This window comes from Canis lupus, chromosome 22, assembly GCF_048164855.1.
Source record: "Canis lupus baileyi chromosome 22, mCanLup2.hap1, whole genome shotgun sequence".
NCBI lineage: Eukaryota > Metazoa > Chordata > Mammalia > Carnivora > Canidae > Canis > Canis lupus.
In genome coordinates this window covers 37504585-37529740 of record NC_132859.1, presented here as the reverse complement: position 1 = coordinate 37529740, position 25156 = coordinate 37504585, and the positions used below count along the sequence as shown (strand labels likewise).

General features: G+C 37.9%; 1 protein-coding gene and 1 pseudogene across 27 annotated transcripts in view; both read right to left on the bottom strand.

Moving 5' to 3' along the window:
• Positions 1 to 25156, bottom strand: part of RBMS3 (RNA binding motif single stranded interacting protein 3) — a 1291910-nt gene that overhangs the window by 647372 nt on the left and 619382 nt on the right. The window lies entirely within an intron of this gene.
• LOC140614530 (U2 spliceosomal RNA) lies at positions 4875 to 4962 on the bottom strand (annotated as a pseudogene).

Genomic DNA, 25156 nt, shown 5'->3' with positions numbered 1-25156 from the left:
CAGAAAGAGTTCTCTTCAAAAACCTAGAGAAATTTTAATTGAACTATAAATGGAAAATACATAATATGTTGTGGAATTAGAAACCAAAAACACCTATGTTACCTATATACTGGCAGTGAATAATTTGCTTTTCAGAATAATATATTTGTTTGAATTTTAGAAAATTGATAAAATCATGACCTACTATACATTTAATAAAGATATCTAGAATGCGGGATCCCTGGGTGGCACAGCGGTTTGGCGCCTGCCTTTGGCCCAGGGCGCAATCCTGGAGACCCAGGATCGGATCCCACATCAGGCTCCCGGTGCATGGAGCCTGCTTCTCCCTCTGCCTGTGTCTCTGCCTCTCTCTCTCTCTCTGTGTGACTGTCATAAGTAAATAAAAAAATTTAAAAAAAAAAAGATATCTAGAATGCTAAACTCTAGCTGAAAATGAGTATTTCAGGATCTGAAAGGTCTTGCATTTTTAAAAAAGCAGTATCTTTTATATGCAAAACACTGTATTGGGAACTGATGATTCAGTAGTAAGTTGAAAACTATCCTCAGCTTGATGGGGCTTTTGTATTAGTGAGGAATGAAGAAGAATCAAATTATCATGTAAAGAAATGTGAACTTGAAATTGTGACAAGGAAGCAGTGCTCTAAGCACCTACAAAGGAGGATCTGATCCAGCCAAGGAGGTCAGGGAAGGCTAGTATGAAGAAAGGAAGGCTAAATTGAGATAAGAAAGACAAACAGAAGCTAACATTGTGGAGAAGGGAGAGAATACTTTTTAGAGCATGGAGCATTAGCTGCCAACAAACTTACCTAGAGGTTTGGGGAAATAAGGACATTTTCCAGAGTTCTTAAGTCATTAACTATTGTGTGGGGTCTATGGAAAATAACAGATCAACACTAATTCTGGCATGAAGAATTGAGTGCTGGGAACAGTGGAATTTAAAAGGAATTGTATAATACTAAATATATTTTTGTTGTCGTTTAACTTTATAAGCTTTAAATTTTCGTTTCAGTTTATATACATCTGTGATAAACGGAGATCTAGCACATCTAATAAAATAATTACCACTTCATCATTTTTAAAGACTTTTCATTTCAACCTTCAGTTATGCGCACTGTCACATACTCCTGGCTTCAATGGGAAATTTGCTCATTTTCTAAATCTAATGGACAACAGCCCAAGATTTTATAGTATGACTAAACCATCCAAATGTGCTACATCATTTGAATGGGGTGCACTCTTTGCAAAGAGTTGAAGGGCATTGCACTGTATGGGGCCATTAGCAATACGTACTGATGTTATAATAGACTAAAGCAGAGTAGGTCCCACTAAGTTAGCGCACTGCTAAATGATGCCATTTTCTTCTTTTCTTTGGTCATGAATAATCATTTATTGATAAAAGAAGAAGGAAAACACCCAACAACTAAGATGCAAGGACTGATATTGTGTTCTCTCATCCTCTAAAAAGCACTCCAAAGTGATGAATAACAGTTCTTTGGTGCTAATTGGTTCTGCTTCTCTGGAGAATGCTGGCTAATACAGGATGAATTCACTCAGGAGTAACGTGATCCAAACTGCCTTGTAGAAAGATAAATCTGGTGTCAATGAGGATGTTAGACCCAAAAGGAAAGCCTAGAACTCAGAGTGACTTCTCAGAAGAATATTATAATCCCAGTAGTAAATTATGAAGGCTTAATCCACAGCTACGTGCAAAGTTAATAAAGCTTGGATGGAAAGGTAATTCAAGAATAGAATTGTCACACCTCATGGTACCACCCAGGTGGCCTAGGTAAATGAATGAAAGCAGACTCCAAGGGTTTCAACAGCACAGAAGACAAATGTAATAATACATTAAAGGCATAATAGCTCAGGCAAACTGGTAATGGAATTTTGATGCCTTAATTAAGGTAAACATTCTATTAAGATATATGAAATTGACAATATTTGGGGTTTTTTATTGTTGTTGTTCATGAAAATGATAATTTTACATGGTGTAAACCATAAACAAATAATCTATGAGAATACCCATGAGTTTGGACCAATGGACTCAGTTGTTTCAATTCTTTGTCCTTTTTTTTAACACTCAGTACATCAGTAGTTTTATTTCACTTGAATCTTTTTTTTAAAGATTTCATTTATTATTATTCTCTCCCTTCTCCACAATGTCTCTAAGAGATAGAGACAGAGGCAGAGACATAGGCAAAGGGAGAAGCAGGATTCTCACAGGGAGCTCGATGCAGGACTTGATCCCAGAACCCCAAGATCATACCCTCAGCTGAAGGCAGACACTCAACCATTGAACTACCCAGGCATCCCCATCTGAATCTTACTTTGACTTTTGAGGATGATATTATTATATGTATTTATTTATTTTTTTAAGATTTTATTTATTTATCCACAAGAGAAACACACACAGAGAGAGAGAAGAGAGAGAGAGAGGCAGAGACACAGGCAGAGGGAGAAGCAGGCTCTATGCAGGGAGCCTGACGTGGCACTCGATCCCGGATCTCCAGGATCATGCCCTGGGCCGAAGGCAGTGCTAAACCACTGAGCCATCCGGGCTGCCCCTATTTAATTTTTTGAATAGATAATATATTACCATTTTTTTAAATTTAATATATGAAGAGCTATGACCATGAATCTCTTCTCACTATTTCTCAGCCCACTCATCCCCTGAAACCCATGAGCAACTTCCTGTGTTTCCTATACACACTGGTGTTTACTAGTTACAATAAAAAGAAAAAAAGACTCTTATCCCCTCCCTATGCACACGCCACTTTTTTCCCCCACAAATTGGGGGGAAAGTACACTATAAAGTACAAATTGTTCAGCACTTTGTTCTTTTCCACCTAACAAAATGTCTTGGAGATATTTCCAAAATAATACATAGAGTGCTTCCCAATTATTGTCTGTAGCTGCATAACATTCCATTATATGAACATGCCATAGTTTATTCAACATGTCTCTACTAATAGACATTTGAGTTGTTCACAAATTGCTGCTATTACAAGCAATGCTAAATTCATAATTATTGGCACGTACCCTTTCACCTGTGTGCAGAGGATCTAGATGTGTAGGATAAATTCTCATAAGTTGGGATGCAGCTTTCATAACAGAAAAGAATGAAAGTAGAAGAAAAATAATAACAGAGATTAAAAAAAAAAGAAGGAGGAGGAAATAATGGAAACACGGCAAGCAGGCAGACTAGGACAGGAAAAGAAGGAAGGAATGAGAAATGAGGAAAAGCAGAGAATAAAAGAATGAAGAGAGGGAAAAGCTCTTGACCTCTGCAAGATCATGTGAGGGAAGTGATTAAACTGTAGTGCAGGGGTGGGGGGCGTCATGAGAGGCACGTGGGGAAATGCAGGGAGCACTACAATGCTGGCCAAACATAACAAGGAAGTGACTCTTCCTGTCCAAACAATCCTACCTACTACAGTGACACAGGAGAGATAAGTTCCGAGGCTAAAAATACAGCACACAGAGGCAGAGATCTCTGCACAGAGCCCAGGACGTGGCCATTCCAGGTGATCTAGCAAGTGAGCCACAGAGGGAAGCCACGTGTCTTGAAAAAGAACCAACTATGTATAAAGAGCTGGTCCTTGAAGCAAATGTAAACTGTATCAGTCAAAACCATGCATCATCTATAAATAGTTAAAAGGCCTTAACTATGAGAAGCTCACAAGAGTGCTGAAAAATGAAAAGGGGCAAATAAGGAATTCAAGAAGGAAAGAAGAATCTAGACGAGACCAAAATGCTCTGCTACAGGGACAGATGGTCACACCTGGGTCCCTGCTGAGGAAAAGGAAAGGTTAAAAAAAAAAAAAAGAAAAGAGAAGGAAAAGGAAAGGTTGAAATCAGTGTTCATGACTTACTTTTCAGAAGTGCATTTAAGTACACCACATAGCAAAATCTGTTATTCCCACTCCAACGAGTTTTCTTGCCCCCCCCCTTTTTTTGATTTTACTTATTTATTCATGAGAGACACAGAGAGAGGCAGAGATATAGGTAGAGGGAGAAACAGGCTCCCTGTGGGGAGGCTGATGTGGAAACTTGATCCCAGGACCCCGGGATAAGGACCTGAGCCTTAGATAGATGCTCAACTCCGAGCTACCCAGGCATCCCTATTTTTGTCCTCTTAATGAAGTCCAGAGTTAAAAATAAAAACAAAAATTTAAAAATAGAAAAACAAAAAGTAAAAAATAAATTTAAAAAAATAAAAATTTAAAAACTAAATTGTGAAATATAGTGATCTATCTTGCAGTGAATTTATTTCCACACAGAGTGGACAAATCCAAGGAAACAGACCCCATTTCAGAACCCTGTTTGAACAACGGTAATATATGGCTGGTTGTGCTTTTTTTTTTTTTTTTAAGATTTTATTTATTTATTCATGAGAGACACAGAGAGAGAGAGAGAGAGAGGCAGAGACACAGGCAGAAGGAGAAGCAGGCTCCATGCACGGAGCCCGATGTGGGAATCAATCCTGGGTCTCCAGGATCATGCCCCGGGCTGAAAGCGGCACTAAACCGCTGAGTCACCCAGGGATCCCCTAGTTGCACTATCTTACTGGCTTCACTATTATTTTCCAAAAATGCCTGCAATTGCATAATGCCCGAAAGAGCTTATTTTACACCTGAAATTATTGCTAGACTTAAGTGCAAGTCATGGGGGGAAATGATTTTTTTAAAATAAGGGGGGGTGTGTGAATGATATTAAGAGATATTAAATAGGTGATTTTTAAAATTTCAGCTAGAACTCCTCCACCTAAGACAAGGCACACATTTCAGAACAGAAGGGAGGAAGAAAGGAGCCAAGAATACAACAGATATGTTACATATGGCCTATGACTTTTGTTTCTTTCTATTGCTAATTTTACATGGTATACTGGAGCTAAACATGCATTTTAGGTCATGTAGAGATCAGATACTACACTTGATCTTAACCAAGAGGCCAAGAAGTGATTAGGTCATGTAAAGATCAGGATATTGTAAGTCATATAGGAGACTCAAATCTCAGCATTTTCCAACTTCCACTTACCTAGTCACAAGTTGAAAATTATCAACACTGCTTTGTCCCAAAATTCAAAAGATTAAAGGAAAAATATGAGTTTGTGTACAGCTTTGGTTTCTGATTTAGGTTCTGTGTTGTTGTTTCTTTTTACTATGATAATAATAGATAATTCTGCAGCTACTATAAATTCTATCATGTTATGTGCTCCTGTTACAAAAATCAACTTTGTATGAGATTAAGTATATTTCTATTTTTATTTAGGAAAAATAATTTAGATATAAACTAGACTTCTCTCATAGTGATAATCACTGATGTGTGTAAGACATTTGATATTAAGGCAGCAGCCTCACAAATGGAGATTTTACAAGGGACATTCTCATTCTATCTGAGCCTCCTTCTTTCTCAAATTGCTGTTAACATTACAAACACCGTCTTCTGCTCAGTTCTAAAGGATGAGACTAGAATTTGATGTTCTCCATGGTGATGCCAAGTCCAGCTCTTGGCACGTTGTGTGCTCTCAATGAACACCCATTAGGCAAATAAATGACTTCTAGCAAGAAGCGTCAAAAGCATAATCTTCAAACAATGGGCTGCTCCAGAGTTCTAAGCATCCCCATGAATTCTCTACCCTATTCATTTAATGGCAAAGGGGTGCTACTGTAGCTAAAGAGCTTATGGCAATCATTTATAAACCCTATCTGTGGTTTGGCATTTAAGTACCTTCTAATGCTCACAGAAATTAACTCCAAGGAGCTATCTACAAATCTTTTGCAAATAGTGGGGTTTCCTTACATGACATATTTTCTAAGATGGAAAACCACTAGCTGGAGTATGGCCATTGTTTCTTTCACATGTGAGAAAATTATTGGCATGGCAACTGACTTGATCTAAACTAGGTAGTTCAAGAGAATTGTAGTCAAGAATACCAAGACTAAGATTTTCTATTCATAAAGTGAACTCCTTATATATACCAGATCTATCTGAATGTTAAAGAATGAACTTCGTGATCATGTCTATGACATGTAAGACTTTCATTAGATAATAATGGTTCCAGAATATTACTGCTTTTTAAGTCATCCAAAGTTATTATAGCTTTGTTAGAATTCATATATGTTTATGTAAATAAGGGATATTTCTGAGTAAATAAAAGCAAATAAATAGAAAACATTTTCACTAGATTAGAAACCTTTTAACTTCTTGTATCAGTGATTTGTTTTGTTTTAAAGATTTTATTTATTTATTCATGAGAGACACAGAGAGAGAGGCAGAGGCACAGGCAGAGAGAAAAGCAGGCTCCATGCAGGGAGCCCAATGCAGGATTCGATCCCAGGACTTCAGCATCATGTCCTGGGCTGAAGGCAGACAACGGCTGAGCCACCCAGGCATCCTTCGTATCAGTGATTTGTATGATGTCTGCTTCTCTCTGTACAGATACAGTAAATGTTGGTTGACCCATAAAAGGAAGGAGGTAAGAAAAAAGGAAATGAAGACAATAGAAAAGAGAAAAGAACTCTTCACAGAGGTAGTATCCTGTAGAAAATTCTATAAAACTCTAACATAGTGCCTGAAGATATCACTGTTAATTATTTTTCCACTTTTTAATCATGTGTTCCTGGGCACTCTTGTCATTATAGCCACTACTGTAATCTTTTATAGTGTCTAATTTCTAAAAATCAATAAAATGAAAATAAAACAATGTATTAAGCAGCTTTTCTTTTTAAAAGGAAAACACTTAGAACCACTAAATGTTACTAAGTAAAGAAGCATAGCAGTCAGAAGGGACAGACACGTGACAGGCTTCAGTGGCTGTAGCCCTAAGCTGAACACTTCTAGCTGGCTTGGTGGCTTTGACCTTCATAAATGTATAAATTGCTTTCATTTTGAGTCATGTAACTGATTATTTGTATCCACGATGGAATGCTAGTTGAAAGGCAGGAAGCATATGGAACACTGATGTTGAAATAACAACTTGTGTTCATCTTATATAACACATCAAGATGACTCTAGCATTTCATAGACAAACGTAAGAAGAAAAAAAATGCATGTTGACATATTTCCAATTTGGGTCTTCACTTAAAAGGGATAAAAAGCTATGTACATCAGCAACACATAACAAGTAGAGAAAGCTCATAATCTGAAATTCATACCTTATCTTATCACTTAGAAATAACTTACGAAAATTATAAAGTTTAGCCACACAAAACACACTGTAATCTGAAATTTTCTTGTGGTCAAATTATTATTATTTTTATATTTTTTCCATATACATTCCTTAAAAATTTAACTTTGAGGTAAATGACGGATATATCATTTGTTAAATGGGAAACAGTAAAAATCTCTCATTATTATATTTCATTATACACCAGATAATAATGTAAAAATAATTATTTTCAATTCCTAAGGAAGTTCTTAGGATCATATATCTCAATGAAAAGGGCAATTATATCATAAAAGTTTGGGGAACGTTTGATACAAAATAAAAAATACTGAATGCAAAGGGACTATTTGGAGGCTATTTAGGTTGTAAATGAAGGAAGAGCTCTAGGGAGTTCTGTATTCAGATTCCTTCCCCATGACATGAATAGATCCTTTAGTATCAGAGATGGCTAAGTCTTTTAAATACTAACTCAATCTATACCTCAAAACTTCCTGGTACTGCAGCTCAGGAGACAAAGCTCAAAGACTTTCCCAAGATCTTGGAAATAAAGAGCACCGAGACAAGATACATATTCTATCCTTTCTGACTTCAAAATCTATTCTTTTCAATATGCCATATTCTATTTATCTCATCTTTCTGTGAAAGGGTATCTTAATCTGGCATTTCAGTATCTCTTAGTAGCTACCCATTAAAAAAATACTGCACTTATTCAAACTCGTAATTCATAAGTAAAAACAACATCCTTTCTCCAATGCATTTCTGATAACTCCAAGTTGCCTGAATAGCTAATCATGGCATTACTAATAAGTAGCTAACATAACATAGAAATCAACCTAGTAGTAAATGTTTCTTTTTAAAACAGTTCTCTGTAAGTGAATAAAATTCTCCCTGATTATTATTTCCAGGAATTAAGCATCTTCAAGTGATGCATGGTCTATCTCCAAATTTTTCTCTGTGACAGCATAAATGCTTCCATTTATACACCTTAGAATGTTTCTAAGAAGGAAGATTATCCAGTTTATTAAACAATGAATGGCTCCTTTCACCTTTGGAGAGAACTTTTTTTTTTTAATGAAATTCCCTGAGACTGTTTATATGCAAGGAGTTTGATTTTTAAGAGTTAAAATAAAACCAGGCATTCTGAATCTTTCAGAGGATTCGATTTATAAAACCCTCCCATTTTGTAGAACCTCTGCCCCTTCCCAACCAGGTAACTGTGGCCTCACCTAAAAGTTACCCAGCATACTGTGCAGAGGTGATCTAGATAGACATGAGAAAGCACAACCCATGGACTTACAGGAAAGGTCTGGATGAAATAAGCCTGTTGCCTCCTTTTACATAGTAGAGACAGAAAGTTCAGAAAGGCTGAGTGACTTAAGTACAATCTCAAAGACTGTCCTGGTCAATACCAGGTTTAAAAACTGAAATCTAAAAAAAAATAAAAAATAAAAAAATAAAATAAAATAAAATAAAAAATAAAAAAAAAACCCTGAAATCTGAGGCTCCAGTATCTCAAAAAGAGATTTTATTTTTAATTTTTATTTTTACCATGTGCTTGCCAGAATATTAATGCAGAGGACAGGGTTTTATGGGGAGAGGGCATTAACTGACTGAGTCATCACCTCCTCTACCTCCCTGACAGCATCTCTACCTCTTTCCACACATAGTGGAACTATTATAAGTCAAAGGAAAAGTGGTCATAAGAACTAAACAGGACTGAGCAGGCTCCCAAACTCAAGACAGAAAATGCAAATGAAATGAAATAAAGAAGATAACCTCTTAGCAGTTGGTATATGAATTCTATTCAAGGAGAGAGGCCTGCCTTGTACTTTGAGGGCATTCCCCAAGCCCCATGGAATCCCCTGAAAGAAGCAAGGGAAGAGTTGTGTGGCTGTGCGTCATGGAGTCAGCATGATGTCAGAATGCAATGGACAGGCTGGGTGAGTCCCCCCTTAACCTCCACCACTTTGTTCCGAATTATGGTGCCACATTCTCAGCTTAGCTTCTCAATCTTTTGGGATCTGGCCTCTGGCTTTACCCTTTACTTCCACACCTACCACTTACCCCTCAGCTCCCTTCAAGCCATGTTGAAATATTTGTCCTTACTCAAATACCTGGTGCTGGTTCACGTCTCCTTGGCTTTTTACAGGTTACAATGCTATCTCATTGCTTCTTTAACTAGCAATCCCACTTGTTCTTCAAAATTCAGTCTAAATATGGGCTCTTCCAGGGGATTTTCCCTGAATCTGATTTTGATGCCCTTATGCTCTCCCAGCATTCTGTTCATGCTTCTATTATAGCACTGATAAAAATGTAATGTAATCATTGATTTGCATATTTATTACTTACTATAAGCCTCTGGAGGTTTGGGATCTTGTCTCACTCAACTTTGTATCCCTGGCACGTAGCACAATACCTGGCCCACAGTTCACACTCAATAAATGATAAATGTGTGAATGAATTAATAAAATGCCAAAAGACAGAAGTTATACCATGATTGCCTACATTGGTTGTGACTTTGGGCAAATCACAAACTCTATCTGATCATCCAAAGGTAATCACTCAGAACTGATTGTTAATCAGTGTCAGGGGACAACATTTTCATGCAAAGGAGCTCTGCTTTTTATGAGTTAAAACAAGGAGGACCTTGCAGTTTGAGGGCTTTAAAAAAGTGAGATATCAGCTGGCTGATACATAAGGCCATTCATTTTTCTGATGTGGTATGTTTCTCTCTCTATTACTAATGCTTACAGTACCTAAGGTAGGACATTTGGCACCTTTGCGTGACATCATTTCAACTTGCAACTGATTCCCAACTGAGCTCAGCTCCTATATTCTCCGCTCACAAGATTCTTATCCATCTATTTTATAAACCCAGGAAAAGTTAGCTAAATTAAGCCATGAGTGATCATTTTAAGCTGAGTACTGCATAAAATGCAAACTTTTCTTTGAAACATAGTAAAGATACCCAATTGTTATGATTGTCACAAACGCCTGGTTTTTTTGAGTTGGATTGACAGGAACAGAAGAAAAAACAGGAAATTAACACCAAAGACTTGTGGGACAATACAAAAGTGTTTAACAGGATCCCAAATGGGGTAATTTGATCTCTCCCATTATTATCTTGTATGAACCTACAAATCAGAACAGGAAAAGGAATTCTTGAAAAAAAATTAACTAAGATGAAATTAGATATTGCATTCATCACTGAAATTCAACTATAAAGAGGTTAAAGCTGCTCTGTAAATTCCAGATAAAAGGCTCATAACTCATTTCCACTGGAGGGTAATAAGACAAGCTGTTCTTTCCATGAGTGGATGGAACAAGTGTGGTCTTGTAAGAAAAAACTAAAGGTGAGTAAAACATTCTTCTGCTACCTCTGGAAGATGAACTATGTAGTTTAAGTGATGTGACACCACTGTATTTGACCTTTTATCCTTTTATAGTCAGTAAGAAGAAGTATTCCTTCTCAAATCTTTAGATTGTAAATATATAACCCCTTTCAAATTGTATAATTTTGTTATTTCTTAATTATTATGTCTAGTTACCTTTATTTTCATGTATCTCTCTGTATATTTTAATTATTTATTGATTCTTGTCTTTTCTTTGCAAATAATAATAGCTTATATATGTTTTTGCCTCTGTGGCTTCTGAATGGTTACAAATTCATTGTACATTCCTTAGCCTGTCACACTAAGGATAGATTGAGTAAGACTTTCTTCACTGTCGATGATTTAAAGTTCTTAGGTTCAGATGCAGACTAAAACCAGAGAAAGACCAAACAAAACTCATCATGCTACTATAGATCTCCTAAAGAATATCATTGAGGGCATATAATGAAATATAAGAGTAAAATATTTAAAAATTTCTTACATCAGATTATGCTTGCTTTCTGAATATATCATTGTTCAGATCTATCATAGCTTAGTTTTGTTAAGCCAAAAACAAATTAGCAACTCCCATAAACTTCTTAGACAAAAATAAATGTCACAGTATTCAAATTTAATAGGCTTTCTTTTAGACCTACCATATTTTGATTTAAGATGTATCCACATTGGACTAAATTTTTTTCTAAACTATTTTTACCTATAAGAAACATTTTGGTGAAAAAAAGAGTGGATTTCAAAGAATAAACTAAATCTGGTGCATAAGTAAGGGACTGCTACAAGTATAAAACTGTACACAAAATTAGTCTTAGACAAATTTTATTTTGGTATGTCAATATATCCAGTATTTATTATTCATACTAGGATCACTAAAATGTCTCCAGATGAGTAATAATGGTATTAGTATTTTTCACTCATTCAACATATGTCTCTTGAGTGCATAGGAATTAAAGTTTAAGCCACATAGTCACTTATGCAAGCCTCATTTCTAAGAAGCAGATAGTTCAGAATAGAAGTTTAAAGTTAACAATTAAATAGTGTAGCTCAAAATATAGTAATCAGTAAAATACAACCCAGAGGCTGGCTACCTATTTTTATAAATATAATTTTAGCAGGACACAACTGTAGCCATTTGTTTAGGTATTATCTATGGCTGCTTTTACATTACAAGAGCAGAGTTGAGTTCAGTGGGAAGTCTATGTCCATCGAATCCAAAATTTTATTTTGTCCTTTACAGAAATGTTGACCCCTAGTAAAGGTGATTGTAACTACCACAATAAGTTCAGACAAAATGACAAGACAGTGCATAAAAAGATTACTTCCTTCCTTACCAGGGAGGTATCATTTGAGATGAGACATCAAATAGGGGTGAGAATTTTGACCAACAGAATCACTGCAAGTAGCAATCTTAATAAAAAGGAATCAGTTGAAAGACATACACACAAGATATATTTACTACAGTTAAAATATCAACGTGTACAGTTTGGTTAGATGATGAGCTACAGGTAGTAAATTCTAATGGAAGTCATATTTCTGTATTCAACTCATTCACACCAGCATGTCTAGACATACCAGTCATTTATGGCTGAAGTCAGTGGTCATGGCACTGCGGGGTGGTCACCAGTTCTCAAATAGTGTGACTATCTCTCCTAGTTGTACCTATCAAAACCTATAAGACACAGTGAACAGAGTATTCAAAGGGAAATTTATAGCTTAAAACACTTTAGGAAAGAACAACTCTAGTTCAGAAAAATTCATGTTTGATACATGAAGTTAGGTCTAAAATAATTCCTCCAGTCCATAAAACTCATTTTGAGATAAAGCCTGAGATGTGAATTCAAAGTTGAGTTCCTTGATAAGCAGCTCCCCAGCAGGCTTTGAAGATATGAAGTCTAGTTCCCCTCCATATACCCTATATACCTAGAGGAAAAAGCAGAATGTAGTGCTGAAACAAAGGGTGGCTATAACTAAACCGAGGTCTAGGCTCTGCTCTCCTGACTCTTAAACAACAACTTTACCCTCCAGGTATCTTTCGCAAACCTCACCCTCTACTGTAGTGCTAGAAATCATGGACTCTGGAGCCACATTAACTCCATAAGTCTCCTGCCTTCTGGCTCTGTGATCTTAGAAAAGCTAGTTAAACACTCTGTACTTCTATCTCCTCATTTGTAAAATTAGGATTCTAATAGGATAGTAAACCCTTGTCATATCTTTTTAAATAGGATCCAAATACTCAATCCCATAAAATATGAGAATGGATTATTGTGAGATTAACGAAATGACCAGAGTCAGCTGGCTGGCTGAGAATTCCAAAGATCTCGGAGACAACTGCCAACTGTACTATATTCGAATCCGTAGGGTACAGTGTCATGGGATTTTGCCACAAAGTTACTATGAAGACTGAGTTAATATATAAAATGTCTAGAACAGAGTCTGGCATAAAGTTGGCAATATATATAATGGTGACTATTATCACTCTGACTGCTCCTGTCTCTACCATAACTACTGTACGCCACTGTTGCACCACCACAAAACAGACAAAACCAAAGAAAGAGAATTTGCCAATGACCAAGCAGCAAGAGCAAGGCGATTTCCACATATTTGTTCAAGGGTAATCCCTTTAGGTTGTACTGACTACTCTCCACCCATTTTGAATTTTCCCTTTGCCAAAAGCTGTCAACAAATAAACTCTGGGAGGGAACAGGGCCAAAATGTGAGGCTGGCATTCAAAAGAGATTGGACTTATATTAAGCATGCTGTCCATCTATAAACCCATCACCTGCTTGGGACACACTGCTCGCTCTAAAGGCGAAAGCTATTTTTCCAGTGGGCGTCACGCTGTTATAACAAAATATCGTCAACCTGAAGTTTATGGACCATAAGCGGTAGAATATTATTCCTATGAAAGAGCTTTAGGATTCCTGAGGGGAGAAAAGTATTGCATGTGGCTAGCAAATTTGAGAGGTGGCAGTGGTTCACATCATCCTTATTAATGCCATGACATTTAACGTGACACTGTTGAAAGTAAATCATGTCATCACAGACACCAGTGACCTGTTCCTCAACCTTTCTTGTTCAAGGCAGGAGTCCCAGACTGGAATTTGGAAAAGCTGGCCACCCAGAGCTTTCATGCCCACGGACATGAAAATGAGTCTTGGCAAATCTAGCTGTTGTGGAATTAACTTCATTTCTCTACTGGAGGTGGTAGTTTCATAATACCATGGCAGAAAGAGAAAGATACAAGGCTGAGGGCAGTGAGGGTTTTTACATGTTTCCTACCTCTGTTTTGTTGTGCACTAAATAAGACCAGATGTTTCAACAAAGAAATGAAACCAAAGTCACACTGTGTTTGATTTGTGGGACCACCCTTACTTGAAATGCCAGCTCATCATTCCAAGGTTTGAAAAATGATGTGCATGACAAGCAAGATAAGAAATGTTGAACATTCCTTCAAAAAAGTAATTAATTATATGATCCACAGATGGTAAGAAAATGCCTTCCAGGTCGGCATTGAGAAATGCAGAAATTGTTTGCCAAAGGGTTAGAACCAGGGCATATTCTCTCACCCCTCCCATGCCTCTGTCCTGAAACCACGGGGTGGGGTGAGAATGGCACTGTAGGAATAGTGAGATTAAGGGGAAAAGCAGAACTTAACCCATAAGAGCTGAGAGAATGAGGGGGTGGGGGGAGAGGAAGAGAGAAAGCAGATCAAAAGCAAGGGATTTGGAGATTATCTAGAGTGCCCATGGTTTCCAGGGAATAGCATTTTGGCAAAAGGTCAATATAGGGAGTCACCGCAAATGCACGTTTAGTTTACGGGAACTCAATTCTATGTGTGTAGATGTGCTGGTTTGGGGGAAAGATGAAGGAGACGAAAGGAAAAAGGGAGGAGAGAGAGACGAAGGGGTAAAGAGAGGGACAAAGGGACATACAGATACACAAGAAGAGAGAGAGAAAAGACAGAACACATAAATGTAGACAGAGAGAGACAAAGAGAGAAAAGAATGAGAAAAACTAGTGATTTAAATTTGTAGACACTTACCATGGTCATCACCATTCTACTAATGAATTTATAACGGAGAGTGAGCTCTAGTCAATTCTAGATTTTCAAATTGTTGAAATCTGAATTTGCCTTCCCCTGTTCATTCCTGGTTATTTTAGGCCTCTTTATCACTGAACTTGCTGAGAGCAGTTCAAATATTTAAAAATAGAGCACATATTCTTTAAAAAAAATTTAAAAGGGGGGAGTTTGACCCCTAAATACAAGTTATTTACTTTATCTTACGTTCAACTAAAAAAATAGATTATTGTAGAGGAAAAATAATAATATAACTGGCTGTTTTGGATTTTAAATTCCTGATAATTGTTTTATAACTAAGAATGTAACAGTGGAGGTATTATTTTGCAGAAGACTATGTGGTTTCAAAGTTTGGGAAATGGTGGGTTCATCGAATTTAAACAGGCCTTCGACCTTTAGATTTTCTTAAAGCCCTAAATACTTAACAAGGGGCACTGGGTTCTCTACAATATAGATAAACAATGCAGCTTTTCCCAAAGTGACTTGATCAGAGAGTCCTTTCTTTCTCCAAATACACCTCACAGCACAAATGCATCCTGGAACTTTAGAAATCTCGTATCCAATTCAAGCTCTCCAATTTCATGCTTTCTGCTAGCCAAGGGTATATGCCATCATGAAGCAAATCTCCCCAAATGTAGGTTTTATTGCGATATTTCCATGCTTATTACTCTATAGTGGTTTCCAATTGTCTATAACTGTGAATCTCAAACTTTCCCCAAACATTTGGATGAAATGGCCACCCCAGGCACGCATGCCATATTTATTCTCTGGCTTCACATATCTCCTGGCACCATACCAACTTCCTTTGGTTGTTTCTCTATCATGATAGTAGACACACATCTGGAAGATCAAGTACCTATTCCCCAATCAGTCTGGCAGTCCGTGCCTATTACAATCAGTCCTCAGCCCACTTTTTCTGTGTCCTTTCCTATATTCTTCAAGCCCAGACTGATTGGAGATCTCCATTTCAATTAAGAGAAGAGACATATTAGAGAACCGGAGAATGATATTCTCCTGACACAGATCTCTAGAGATAATGAGAGAACCTTACAAACACACCTCAAATCTGTTTGCACATAAAAGATAATGTCTAGCTCTGCATATTAGCTCTGTTTATCAACCAGCACCTTGCCAGGACCCCATTAACCTACAAATCAGGGATATGATGTGAAGACATAATGACTATGCCTTGGACCACAGAAAAGGCAGGGCTCAAGAGTGATAACATAGTGGCAAAGTTGGATATATAACATTAGACACAGATTTGGACTCATTGGGAGTTGCCTAGTGCAAACTAAGAGGTATTGTGTTTTGTTTTGGTTTGCTTTACTTTGCTTTGCTTTGCCTTACTCTTATCTAAAAACAAAAACTCAGTGGAGATAAAACACTAGTTAATCTATATAAGAAAAACATAATAACACATGACCGCCAGAGCCAAAAGCATGAATAAATATGGCAGATGCGGCTCCTCAAAGAGCCACAGGACTGTAAGTTTTCATTCCATCAGTTTACCCCATGGAGTCCATCTTGAGTGATTTTTCCCTCCAGCTTTAGCCTTGATAACAGTGAGGGAAGGTGGGGCTGGAGGGAATGACTTCTGTGCTTTCCTTTCTTTCATGTTCCCGGGAAGAGAAAATCTTCCCATAAAACAAACAAATAAATCTTCCTGTGAAAATGTGCACACACAAATATGGTTTATAGGCCTCTCGTTCTTCACCGTGGTCTATAGAATGTCACTAAAAATCAAAGCTTTTGATAAAAATACAGAAGCTTAAAATCTTGGAGTCAAGGGCATTTGAGAATTTCAGTGGAAAGCATCCAATTCCATTGCATGCGTTTCCTGTGCATTTAGTAATAGTTTCCCCCATTTCAAAATTCCTTAATTATTGGAACTATAAAGCATGAAGTTCTACTAGGAAGAAAAATCTGCCTTTGCCTCTCCAGATTTGACCTCTCCCAGGCCCCCCTGGCTCGCTCACAGAAGATGACCTATTTTATGGAGATTAAAGTTTTCAGAAATGATCCATTTCTACTTCGTCCAATGCAAAATTTATCTTTGTCCTCATCTGCCCTTTTTTTCCTCCTTTTTCATAGGAAGAAGTGGTTATGGATTAGGTTTTTTAAGGCCAACTGTCTCACCTGTATCCTGGATCTGGTCAATATCTGCCACATGCATCCAGGATCTATGTTTTATGGTTACCATACTATGGGAAGGTGTTTTTGAAGTAGGGAGGGTTGTGTGTGTTTGTGGTCTCAGTCCAAAGATGAGGTGGTGGTGAAGGATGGTAGCCCACATTAGTATCTGCCCATCTCTTAATTTTTGTTCTCAAACTTCTGGAAAAAGTGGGCTATGCTAATGCCTCCAGTTCCTCCCATCCCACTATATTTTCATAACCTACCTTACCTGTCCTCCAGCTGAAACTATTTTCCTGAAGGTCAATACTGAAGTTGACTTACTAAAAGCAATGCATTTTGTTCTCAGTCTTCAAATACCTAAACTCTTTCCAATGCATGAAATCACTACATACTTTTCTTGTTATGATATTTCATATTCCCTTTGCTATCATAATTCTCATTTCTGTTTCTTCCATATCTCTGACCAATTCTTGCTCCTTCACTGGCTGCCTCCTTAATATTTCCCTAGGATTCTGTCCTTGATTTTTTTCCCTATTTCTACAGTTTCCATTTTAATCCTGTTTCTTCTAAAAGCTGTGGATCACTCCCAAATATCAGCAAAATAATGATAACCATAGTGCCTACCTCATAGGTTGTTGTAAGGATTTAATGAGGCATTAGCTGTTACTGCTTTTATTGTTTTTTAAATAATTAAATCTGAATCTTTATTCCATATCTTGGTTATGACTCCCCCATACAAAGTAATAACAGACTTCTAGCCCGCTACAGATCACCAAACCCTTCCAAATTCACATGTCCAAAACATAACTCACTGTCAGGTTCCCACAACTTGTGCTTCCTCTCTCAGGTGAAGATGTTCCATCTTCAGGGTCATTCCAGCATGAAGCATTTGACTCATCTTTGAAACCTCTCCATCCCTTAGCCCCATTCACCAAACTACCACTCAATTACTGCTAAAGCTCTCTCTACAATGCCTCTTCACTTTTAATACAACTTCCTGAAGCCAGAAGTTCATGATCTCTTACCTGGGGTTACTTCTAACCTGACTTCCTGCCTCCAAGCTCTGCCTTTAGAGTCTCCCTCCTAATCAATACTAGAGTTAACTGTTCAAAACCCTTGTCTAATTATATCACCTACACTGAAAAAAAAAAAAAAAGATTACCGCTCATTTTTTTTTTAACTTTTATTTATTTATGATAGGCACACAGTGAGAGAGAGAGGCAGAGACACAGACAGAGGGAGAAGCAGGCTCCATGCACCGGGAGCCTGACGTGGGATTCGATCCCGGTCTCCAGGACCGCGCCCTGGGTCAAAGGCAGGCACCAAACCGCTGCGCCACCCAGGGATCCCTACCGCTCATATTCTTAATAAAAATATATCAGTATCCTTCCCAAGGCATTCTAGATTCCTGACCAAACCTCTCCCACTTTTTTTTTCCTCCCTATTTTCCACCACTATGCCCTATTTCTCTGTAGGGCATACTTTCCAACTCAGACTTCTGGCCAAACCATGCCTTCAGACACTGCCACGCAATTCCACACATTCTTTAAAATACATCTCAAACAACATATCCCCCATGAAGTTTTCACCAATATTTCCAGACTGACAGAATCACTAAACTCTGGCCCTGGTGTGTTTCTGTACCCACTAGACGATTAAATAGATCCTGTATCGCATAGTAGGCATGCATGTTTCTGTCCTAAATTCCTTCCTAAATTGTATACTGTTGTCTAATTTAGTAATTCATCTCCTTTATTCATTCAGCATTGACCAAGTGCTTTCTATGCACCAGCTATTATGATAAACTCTGGAAATAAATATGAAAATAACTCTGTCTCCTCCAATAAACCAGCCTTTTCAACTTAGCAGAGTGCCTGGTACATGGCAAGTACTAAATACATACGTGTAAAATGGAATTGTACCTAACATTACAGGTGAGATAAAGGCACCATGTATTCAAACCCTTCTCCAATTCTCTATGACAAGCTAAAACTCTGTAAGAGTTCAAACCAACATTTTTCAATTTTAAACATTCATTCCAATTGCTACAACATACCATCCCACAAATGTTAAAACACACACACACACACACACACACACACACAATTTGATATGACTTTACAGGTTTACAAAAGTGCTTTCACATAAACCTTTAGTCTATAAGAGTAAATATATTACGTGAATAACAAAGATGTTCATCAACCAATAAGGATTCATACTTTTTTTCTGTACCCCCAAAAATTACAGAGAAGCAATTAACTTATAAAAGTTTTTATTTTCCACACTGGTAGAATGAAACTACTGTATGATTATAATACTCTTTTACCCTATAGACGGCATGCTCCTCTGTTCTCTTGAAATCCCAAACCAAAGACAACCACTGTCTACTTGTTGAGCACACTATATGGGGCTTCTGATCTGTTCTGCTCAGGCTTCAACTTTGCACAGAACAATATCACAGTCCCAAGGAATCACAAATAATGCACTGTGAGGAGTCACCTAAATCCTCTTGGGTTTCCCTGCTCATTCCCAGCACTAGCCTGACCTCCAGAAAATCCCTCTCCCCATATAAACCACCACCATCCTAGCATGGGAAGCATGTAGGATGTCCTTTACAAATAGAGAATCACATGCCTACTCATTGCCATATCAGCTATAAATGAATTACTCAAAATATGATTAACACACAGAATAATAATCGCTTATACACAATGCAAAATTGTTTACACTGAAAGAGAGCTTGACCTTCCTCCAATCTCTCCCTTCTGATTTCCTCAGATAAAGCATAATGCATTGATTAGTTCTCTGACCAGTTGTGTAGAGGAGACTAATGCAGCTGGGGGCATCTGGTAAGGGGGAGAGAGTAAAAATAGAAAGAAGCAGATGTTTCAAGGCCACCTGTCTGATGAATGAAAGAAAAAATGACAGCAAACCTAGCAGGCATTTTGAACAAGATTTACAAATGCAACTGTGTATATGTTGTGTTGGGTATTTTTGTTTGTTTACTCATAGTTCTGTGTAATTTTTTCCCTTTAATTTAACAAATTAAATTAAAATGTGGCTTTTTGCCTTTCCCCTTGGCTACCCAATGTACAGGCAACAAGATGAATAAGATTCAGTGAAGGACAGGAGAAGGAGATTAATGTAATCGCTGAAACTATAGTTCTTGGACATAGGACGTGAGTAGGGTGTGGAAGATGAAGATGGGGCAGGAAGACCCAAGAGAGTCCAAACCAAGAAGGCAGCACAAGCAAAGTCAAGCACATAGAACCTCAAGTGGATCAGCTAAATGGAGACTCCACATTCTCTAGAAGCAACAAATGCTTCCTTCTTCTGTATACATGCCTACCATGTAGCTCCAATTATGGCAGAAATTCAGAAGGAAGTGAGCGAAAAATCTGACCTTCTACAATAGGTCCTCTAATACTAAATATCAATTATTTGTCCTATTATTACTCAACATTTTAAGAAGCATAGTCTATATGAGTTAGGGTCCCTCGGTCACAAGTAACAGTAGTTGAATCTCATTAACCAAAGCAAAAACATCTGACCACTCAAGCAAAGGCAAATGAGGAAACATGCACTTGAGCAGGTAGGAACAAGAGAAGTTCTAGGGAATCTAAGCTGAAGGAGGTAATAGATATTATCTTTTTTTTTAAGATTTTATTTATTTATACATAAGAGACAGAGAGAGAGAGAGAGAGAGAGAGAGAGAGAGAGGGACAGAGGAGAAGCATCAGTAGGGAGCACGATGAAGGACTCAAACCCAGACCCCAGAATCACACTCTGAGCCAAAGGCAGTTGCTCAACTGCTGAGCCAGCCAGGCATCCCTAGACAGTCTCTTTTAAATGCTAAATGGATAAATCAAGATACATCTTCTTGGGAAAGACCATATACTTTTCTCACAGTGTGTTAAGAATCTATCTGGTGTTCAGATGCCTTGCCCCTTGATAAGCAATTGAACCAAAATCGTACCTAATAGGAGAATAGTTTTATAATAAGAACACTGGAGTGCAATTATGAATGCAGAGGAGAATGGATGCTGGACTGGCAACATCAGATACTCACACCATGCAAACTTCCACACAGCTTTCTAAAGGTGTGTGTGTCATTGCTTCTTTGTTTGTCTTTAGAACAACTGATGAATGCTCCCTGGCTGGCTGAATTTCATGCTTCCTTCTGACCGCTCTTGACTACTGAGTTCTAGTGGGACCCAAACTCTCGATCTCTACACGTTACTATTTTGATGAATTCCTTCAGATGTTTTGTTTTGTTTTGTTTTGTTTTGTTTTGTTTTAAATGAAGAGCAAAACTTCCCAAACCAAACAATTTCTTTTGAAAAACCACTTTCCTTAAAGAAAATATAGGTAGTTTATTGCAGGTACCATCAATCTAGTTTTGGTAGAACAGAAACTCAGAAACAACTTTAAGGATCAATGATGAACACACTGTTTGGTCTCATGCTCAGCTAAACCGGTGGTGCCTCCTGTAAAACTATGAGGATTCCAAAGCTGTGGCAGGCACAGCCAGCAATTTCCAAAGTCTTCCTGGCCAAGAAAAGTGGGTGAAGCTGGCCAATGTATGTGAGGTAATGATACATTATTGTTATCAGAGACAAAAGAACCATGATCCTGGCATATTATCTGCCACAGGGACTGGGGAACAGAGCCAAAGAGAGAAATAATGCTGAGAGGCAGCTTGGTACTCACTGAACAAATATTTATTGAGCACCTACTACATGCCAGCCATTGTTCTAACTCTGAAGACATAGCAGAGAACAAGATAGACCAGATCACTGTTCTTATACAGTTACATTTTAATAGGGAAGGCAGATAGTAAACAGATAAGAAAGTAAACAAGAAAAATATCCAGTAATGATAAGAGCTGTGTGCATTGCAGGGAGTTAAAATATGGTAAAGCAATGGAGCTTCTTCATTGAGCCTGCTTATAAACTTAGTAGTCAGCAAAAAAATTTAAGCTGGGATCTAAAAAATGAGAAGAAACTATTCATGTTAAGATTGGGCAGGATGAGGGAAGGGGTATCGAGGCAAAGGGAGCAGCTCTTGCCAAGGTCTTGGCATGTTGGGACAATAGAAAGAAGGCCATCGTGGCTGGAATATGAGAGGGTGAGAGTGAGAGTGGTATGAGATGAGGTCATAGCATTGGGCAGGGGCCAGGTGGGTGGTGTGTAGTAAGGGCAGTTTGTAAAGGGTGAGCTCAGATGATATTTCAAGAAGCAGCCACTAAGGATGTGCATTAGGATGGTGGAAAAACCAAAAAGACAAGTCAGTAAGGCAGATGTGGGAATTTGAGGAATAAGGTAAGGGAGGGTTCACGTCAGTGAGCTGTAGCAAAAGATTAGATTTCAGTTAAGAGAAAGAGGATGGATATGAACATTGCTGGGGAGCCAGGACCTTATCATGAAACAGCAGAAAGCACCTGAGGACAGTAATGCCAGGCAGGGTAAGTGACTAGTTAGTGAGCAGGGGTACCACATAAGTTCTACAAAGACTCGGGAGCAACGTGACTGCGTAGAGGTGGTCTTGTGGGGAGCACCAGGGCATTGCCAGTACCCATGATCAGATTTCTACAACTCGTACTTGGATGGGTACTTTGTCTCTGGGATCTTCCAAGTAGTGAGGCTGGAGCTATCATGGCCCTCTTTCATTATTCAAAATTGTGATAGGCCTTTGTCTGCAGGATTGTGATCTCAGAGGCTCCAACTGCAAAAAGCTAAAGGCAGCAGAGGCAGAGCTAAAAAGTGGGAGAGTCCAGTTATAGTCTCCCAGTGTTTTGTTTTGTTTTTTTTTTTTAGTTTTTTAATTCCAGTATATTTAACATACAGTGTTATATTAGTGTACAATATAGCAATTCAATGATTCTACACATTAAAGTGTACTCTTTAATCCCCATCACCCATTTCACCCAACCCCTCGCCTGCCTCCCCTCTGGTAATGATTGGTTTGTTTTAAATCCACCTTTGCTTAGAGCCTTTCCAGTCATTCTAAATATCAGTTTAATTTACAATATACTCCTTCAGAGTAACTACTAAAACTCAAGTAGATAGCAAGTACCATAATCGGGCAAATTGCATACACATTCCCTATCAATTGCAACCAGCTCTTTACAAGAAGAAAAAACCGAAACCCAAAAATGATAGCAAATTGTCAGAATCAAGTTTTTACAATCACTCTTTCCCATTACTTCAGACAATACATAAAAGCAAACAAACATTAAGAGTTCTCTATGAAAAGAAATGTTAAAAGTTTCTCAATTCCCTTTTGTTAATTAATGAATATTTGAGTGTATATTTTCAAATGTACAGACCCTGTGCAATAGATCCACAATCCATTCAACCTTATTTGGTGCTCTGATACATATTTCCCTCTGATACATTCTTAAGAATATATTCATGTCAACAGGATTTATTCTTTGAGGTTTTTATCACCAGGTGTCATCCTGTGCTAGAAAGGTTAAAAAGAGAAATTCAATGAAAGAGAAGTTCACTTTTAAAGTTAAGCAAAACAGACAGGTTTTGTAATGCAGATATACATTTCTTAAATTGAACTAAGAAAGGGTTGTAGAGGTTAAGGTTTGATGGATTCTCACTCTAACACTAGCACCTGAACCCAGTGCCAAGCACCATGCTTCAGACTAAGATCACAAAGGAAAAATACCCCACCAGGCTGTGAAATATTTCTGAACAGTGAACCTAGCCTTTTGAATCATGTCAATTGCCAGGTTCAAGAGACAGTCTGATTCCAATGTAAGGTTGTGGCCTCAACTTCACAATGAAAGGTCTGGACCTGATGACTTCAAAGTTCCTCTCAGTTTCATAAAATTCCCTACTTCTGTTTCCTAGTGAATGAACAAACCAACAGCAGGTAATGTGCTCAGAAAAGCCAATGAGTCTCCATTTAGGCAGGACTGTTGGCTGTTTAGAGGACCCACCATTTGGCAATGGCAGTGGTGGCAGATTTATCGTGGCCCATGGTTGCTCCCCCTTCCTCCCCAGAGTCAAGAACTGGGCTTTCTCAACATCCAATGAGATGATTAGAATCCTGGAGAGAGATTCAACCTAAATCAATTCACATGAGGCTGATGTATCAATAAGAAGGCTAGTTTATCAATAGACAACAGATATTCTTATGATTAGCATATTCACCATTTGCAGAAATAAAAACACAAGCAGTTGTCTAATAAAATGTAATTTAAAAATAGGGAAATGGAGAGACAAAAAGATTCCCCAGATCAGTATGAGGCATGATGAAGCACCCCAATCACATAGCAGAAACCCCTTTTCTATTGGCAACAATGTTTGGTTTTCAGGATTCAAAGTTCCTCTTTCTTGGACAGGGCAGACCATATCTGACTCCTTTCTTTCCTTTCCTTGCCTTTTCTTTTTTTTCTTGTTTTCTTTTCTTTTCTTTCTTTTTAAACACTCTTTCCTAAGATCACTTGAAAAGTCACTGCTTAAACTGATGTTCATATACTCAGGAATATATTGTTTTTCAGCATGTACTGTTAAAATAAGCTAATTTTCAGTCTGCTAAGGAAAACTAATTTTTCTTTTTGCCAAGATCCTGGGACATCTCACTCTGCTCCCCTTGAAGTCTCTTTCTAACATTATCATGAGAGTCTCACTCTAGTATCAAGAGGGCTAAGCCACAAAAACAATCTTAATTATTTAAATTATAGGCAAATCAAAATCCCGATAAATAGCTATGTAGTAGATAGCAATAGCTGGAAAAAGCCACCATCACTAAATTCCAACAGTACTTGGTGATGTAGTCAGATGCATCTTTGTGAAGGGAGGTTAATGGTAAATGAAAATGGCCTTTAAAGTCATGTTTCCTAGAACAATATTATTCAACCTGTGGTCTATAGACCAGTAGCATTAGCATCCCTTTGGAGATCATAAGATATATTTCTTGGGCCCCACCCCAAACCTATTCAGTTAGAACCTCAAGAAAAAAAATACCCACCATTTGCTTCAACGTGAATAGAACTGGAGGGTATTATGCTGAATGAAGTAAGTCAATTGGAGAAGGACAAATATTATATGGTTTCAATCATATGGGGAATATAAGAAAAAGTAAAAGGGAACAAAGGGGAAAGGAGAGAAAATGAGTGGGAAATTATCAGTGAGGGTGACAGAGCATGAGAGACTCCTAACTCTGGAAAACGAATAAGAGTAGTGGAAGAGGAGGTGGGTGGGGGTTGGGGTGACTGGGTGACAGGCACTGAGGGGGGCACTTGAAGGGATGAGCACTGGGTGTTATGCTATATGTTGGCAAATTGAACTCCAATAAAAAATATACAAAAAGATTAAAAAATAAACAAAAACCAAAACATAAATCTGTGTCTTAACAAGTCCTCCTGAGGAT